The 5,609-nt window shown below is 38.8% G+C and overlaps 1 protein-coding gene across 1 annotated transcript in view; it reads left to right on the forward strand.

Moving 5' to 3' along the window:
* The window catches only part of cacna2d3 (calcium channel, voltage dependent, alpha2/delta subunit 3), a 51,483-nt gene that overhangs the window by 2,800 nt on the left and 43,074 nt on the right, over positions 1-5,609 (forward strand). The window lies entirely within an intron of this gene.

The following is a 5,609-nucleotide window of genomic DNA, read 5'->3' on the forward strand; positions in this document are numbered from 1 at the left end:
ATATACAGTATATATTTAATGTATGTGCAACTTGGCAAGAAAAAATATAACTATAACTTATTTATTTTTACAAATGAACAAGTAAAATATTCTATATTGATTTTTTTGTCATGAAGCAATATTAAGCATGGTCTACACCACCAACATGTAGTACTGGAGACTCGATCTGAAATGGGAAGTTGAAGCCACAGAGGACGAGCGCTCCAACATTTAAGCCCCGCCTCCCCATGTACTTTATAAACAAAAAGAAAAGTTCCCTGACTATAACCCAAAAGTACACTTCAGGTAAGATTTTTTTTTAATTGTAGATTTTTGTTGAGTCACGTGTTCTACTTTTGCTGATGTAGGTTCAGATCTGATTTATTTACAACAAAGCTTAGTTTCCTTTAGTTATTTAAGGCTTCAGATGGTGTCATGGGTTTGACACTGTGAATGATAAATAACTGCCTGTTGCAGTTTTTGAGGGTGTGCAGACGGGACTTTCATAATGAGAGTGCAGCTTTTTGTCCCTTGTGCACAAACTGGATCCAAATACCCAGCAGCCACTAAAAATCTAATATTGTGGCTTCAGTTTTGGACTAAGGTAACTGAGTAACTTTGTTTATCTTTTTTTATGTTGATAGTATACACTATGTTATTATTATTTTAATAAAAGAACTAATATCCTATAAATTTATATAAAAAAAATAGAAGTACATTCAGGGGTATCTGTGATGTAATGTGTTGTACTAGTTCAGGATGGGAGACTGCGATGAAATGAAGACGACGTGTCTGCTTCCTTCCTTCCTAAGCTATATAACTTTACTAGTTGGCATTTATAATGTATGTGAATGTTTTTGTTCAGTGCCCTGAGATAACCTCTGTTGTGACTTGGGGCTATATAAATAAACTGAATTAAATTGAATTGTAATAACTGTAATTGAAATACAATAAGCCGGTGATTTGTCTGAGTACAAATTTCAGCCCAATACAAATTATTTAGAATGAAAAAAGGAAATACTGTAAATCTAACTCTGTGTGTTAAGTTAAAGGTTAAGAGTACCGTTTTAAGAAACAGCAGATCACATGACCTAAATCTTATAATAAAACAAATGATATAAACTGGGAGAATCAGGTGATTTTGAATGGGATGACTCACATGCTGACCACTCACATTTATATAAACCTTTTAAATAATCAACACAACGGAGATAGACAAGGACCAGACTACTGACTGATCAACATGTAGCACATGAGCTGGATTTACGAAGGATGCAGTCATTTGTCAATTAAATAACGACATTAAAACAAACAAACATATGGCTTCTACTGCCGCTGAGACAAACTAATGCTGGCACCAACCTAGAAAAACAACATACCTAACATACGCCTCATAGTAGCGCCTTCTGTCCAAGAAAGCAGAGGAATGATTGAGAGAAAGCAATTTAGTTAAGAAGGAGAAACACTGAAAGTATGGGGGAGAAAGAATGACACACATACATTAATATGTATGTATGTATGTATATATATATATATATATATATATATATATATATATATATATATATGTATGTATGTATGTATGTATATTAAGGATAGGGCAGGATGGCAGATGAGAATACTCTGTTGTATCAATTTTTGTACCATTTAGATAAAACTCCTTCCCCATGCTTGAAGAGACAGCTGTGAAATTGTCGGCCAAAATTATTGGGCACTAAAGTAAAAACTGACACTGGAGGAGCTAAATAAACAGGTGAATAAATGGGAAATCATGAAATGAGTTTTATTGGTCACTGATGACATTAAATATCCAAATGAAAGCAGGCTTGTTGTGATTTGTTTTAGAGTTGAAGGTTCAGAGACATGGTTTGTAAACAGGCTGATAATAATCTGTCCATGGAAGAGATACTTTCAGCAGCAAATCATGTCTTTGGATTGCATTGTTGCACAACGTTCTCAATCCAGAACTTTTTTATAAATGTCCTTAGATGCACTGTTATAAAACTGAAGATGTGCATTAAATGAACAAGGAAGTGTCTCAGGCAAAAATTAAAGGAGGAGAAAATAATTATACAAACAAATGTTGCCACCTGGAATGTTTTTTTCTAATCAAGACATGCGTTTTGTGTTTGCAGCTTATATTGCCACCAATATTGACATACCAAAATAAATATTTGTGACCATCTATATCAGTTCTGAAAACAATTTATGCCAAAGTTAAAGAGACAGTTTATTTCTTTTGAAGTGGGGTTGTTGTGGGAAGGTTATTAACAATTAATATCTTACTTGTACATAGCTTTTTGAACAACCACAGTTTGGAGAAACTAGAGCTGTCATTTCTAACCTGGGCCCGAAGCCCGGCCCGGCCTGAATTTGGGCCGGTCCAGGCCATAATAATGCATTGGATGGATGGGCCAGGTCGGTGTCGAGCGTTTGATTGCGTCAGATGACGATCCAAGTATAAGGCAACATAGTTTGCCATAAAATCCAATTATATGGCAACATGGCTTGCCATACTATCACCAGCCGCACACTGCCATTTGACCGCACGCTGACCAGACTTGAAAGAGGTAAAAAAAAAAAAAAAGTTCAGTTAAGCTTTACATGGGACCACTGGTACTGCCAGTGCCAGGCAGTGATCGATAGCCCAAATGGACATTCAGCCGCTGCACTCAGCGGATGCGCACGACCGACGACCCGAACAGGTGAGATCCCAAAGCAGACATGTCAGAGCAGGGTCCGTGTCGGAATAATGCAGAATTCAGGCAGAAGCAACCAGGGATTAAACACGCTTTGACGGCCACGAAAGGACAAACACCCCCTCAGCTCCAATCTTCTGCTCCTTTTATTCAGCAGCGCATATCCGCCAACCGTTAATAAGTATATAAGCAGTCAAAGCTTAATTAAATATGTCGGGGGTGGTGGTTTGGGTTCGGCCTTGTAATTATTGTTAATCCGTCGGGACGGTTGGGGTTAGGAAATGATGGCTACGGGCTGGGGCCGAGTCGGGTCAGATATTTTTGGGCCCGAATGCAACTCTAGGAGAAACCCAGATTATCTTGTATCAGAACGTCAAGCCTTCAGTCAGAGAAGAGTTGATGCTAAAGTCGATTTCTTCCTTTTTAAAACAACTCCAAAGTCAAAAATGTCATAGTTGATCATGCAAATGCCCTGTTTTAAACCCTCACAGTACTGTCAGTTTAGCAAGATCTACTGTATTACGTGAGGTCATTATTTTACAACTTTCACACTGTGTCTAGGACACAGTGAGAGATATGAATTTTTTATACCTCCCCTTCCCCATGTTTCTCTTTTCCCATCTAAAAGAAAAAGGCAGCGCCTCCCATAGGCTGCGGCCTCAGACACCTCTGTCCCCCCATGTCTGTTTGTTTATGTTTTACTCGGACATGCTGTACTGAAATATAATTTTGTTGTACTTCGGTGCAATGACAATAAAGCTGATTCTGATTTTCATTAAAAGTGATAGTTGTTAACATTGAGGCCATGTAGGTTTGTGGTCCCTTATAAATAAGGTTTATTGGGAAATATGTATTTCAAAATGGAGTGTTAGGCATAACCAGGCAGACTGATGTAAAAGTAATGCAGCAGTTCAAGCAATGCACTTTTATTGATTTTCACACAGTCTTACTGTTTGTATCGAGTATTTTCTGCAGCTAAATATACCCAGCATGTTCTGTTTTGCAGCAGCTGTTTACCATGGAATCAAACTGGTAACAGACTGCAGACAACTCTATTGTCAGTGTAAATAACTATAAGACTTCTATCTAAATATCAGATAATGTGAAATCAGTGGTAAGACAAATCTACAAAACAGCACTGCCATCAAATTTTGAGGTTATAATTGTTTTATGACGGCAGAAATCTACTCATTTCCCCTCGTGTAATTGGCTCTTACCTGCGCCACCTGTTGTCCTTCCCAGGTGTTATTTGTCTGTCATAAACCCAGTTTTTCCAAACTAAGGCTGTTTAAAGAGCTATCTACAACAGGTAAAGCCCTGACTGCTCATAACTTTTTAACAGAACACTATTAAAAAAAAAAAAACCTCCTTTAAGACATGAAAAGAGAAAAAATGAGAAAGAATTTGTCTTTGGACGATACATGAAGTCTTACTGCCAAAGTTTATGTTGAAGTATTTTCTTCATATTTATACATATTCAGTTCAAACATTGTTTGTTTTTGTAAAGCAAGCAAGATGCTATGAAACAAAGCACACTAGAAGACAAATGGTGCAACAATGGGCACTGCAACAGAGCTCATGGGTGATTTGAACTCAGTGTGATACCTTTGACCTTGGGGTGTCCGCGGCTTGTGGTAGTTGTAATAGGAGCTGCATAAACCTGGGTATCCATTGGGAGGTGCGTGATCGTAGTAGTAATGGTGCCCTCCATTGGGTAGACTGGACACGTTGGCGTTGTTCAGGTTGATGTTGGTGGATTTGGGGGACTTGCCGTAGGAGTTGTTGTGGTGGTGGTGATGGTGATGGTGGCGATGATGGTGGCTGGCGTGGGACATTGCGTTGGCTCGAGACAGACGCCCCACCGGCTGCTCCAGGTGAGCGTAGTGTGGTGGAGGCTGCACCTGCAGGGGGCGCTGTGTGGTGTTGGTTTGATGCCCGTCAGGTCGCCGATGACCGCCGTTCATGAGATGGTTTCCAAAGAGTCCGCCGTTACGCTGTGAAAACATGTTAAATGTAAAACTATGAGCGCGTTCGACTCTTACAAAATACAAGGGCACACGTAATATTGATGTTAAGTCTGGGAACTGATACTGACTCAGAAATGAAGCAAAAATAGGTTTAAAAGCTGGCAGATGGTATGATATGAGCTTAAATGGAGGAAGAAAAAAAAATCTGAAAATCGATATAAATAAATAAAAACAAAGCCCTAAACATCATACAGGCAGTAAAACTTAGATTAACACTTGATTATCATTTTTTTAAATTTAGCATGAAAATAGATGTTTTCCTCAAAAATCTAAATTTTACAAACATTTTCCCCTCATGTAAACTTAAATCAAGTTACCCTATAAATTTCCTCGTCTTCCTCAGGAATAAAGTCTACTAGATCGTCATCTTGCAGATCACATGATATCGCTCGGCGAATTTCCGGCCCAATATCATGGAGCGTGCGGAGGCCAGCCTGTAACCATGACAACAAGAGGGCTAAAGCACTGCGGCTGGGACCTTCAGCTCACATCTTACAGCTCAGTGTACAGTCACAACCACCACACATTCTAAACATGCACGCACCTGAACTGTGCAACACCTGACATTCACAGAACTGACAGGCCGGAGGAGATGAGAAAACAGAGACAGACACGTGTGCTCTTCTGAATACTCACTGTTATTTAGCTATTACAGTGCAGTCAGAAGTTTACATACACTTATCATAGGCATAACTGCTGTTTTAATTTTGGGTTTTTAATGACTGATTTAAACCTTAATTTTTAGGGTTGAGTGATGATTCAACTTTAGTGTTTTCTTTGTTTGCTAGCACGTTGCTCACCAACTGCACACTGTATTCATCAACAAATTTGTAGCATAATTCTGGTTGGGACCACTCCTCCTGGCAGAAAAGTTTGTTTAATAGCAAATTTTGCTTTCAGGTAT

This window comes from Nematolebias whitei, chromosome 7 (assembly GCF_014905685.2).
Source record: "Nematolebias whitei isolate Nwh7 chromosome 7, NemWhi1, whole genome shotgun sequence".
Lineage (NCBI taxonomy): Eukaryota > Metazoa > Chordata > Actinopteri > Cyprinodontiformes > Rivulidae > Nematolebias > Nematolebias whitei.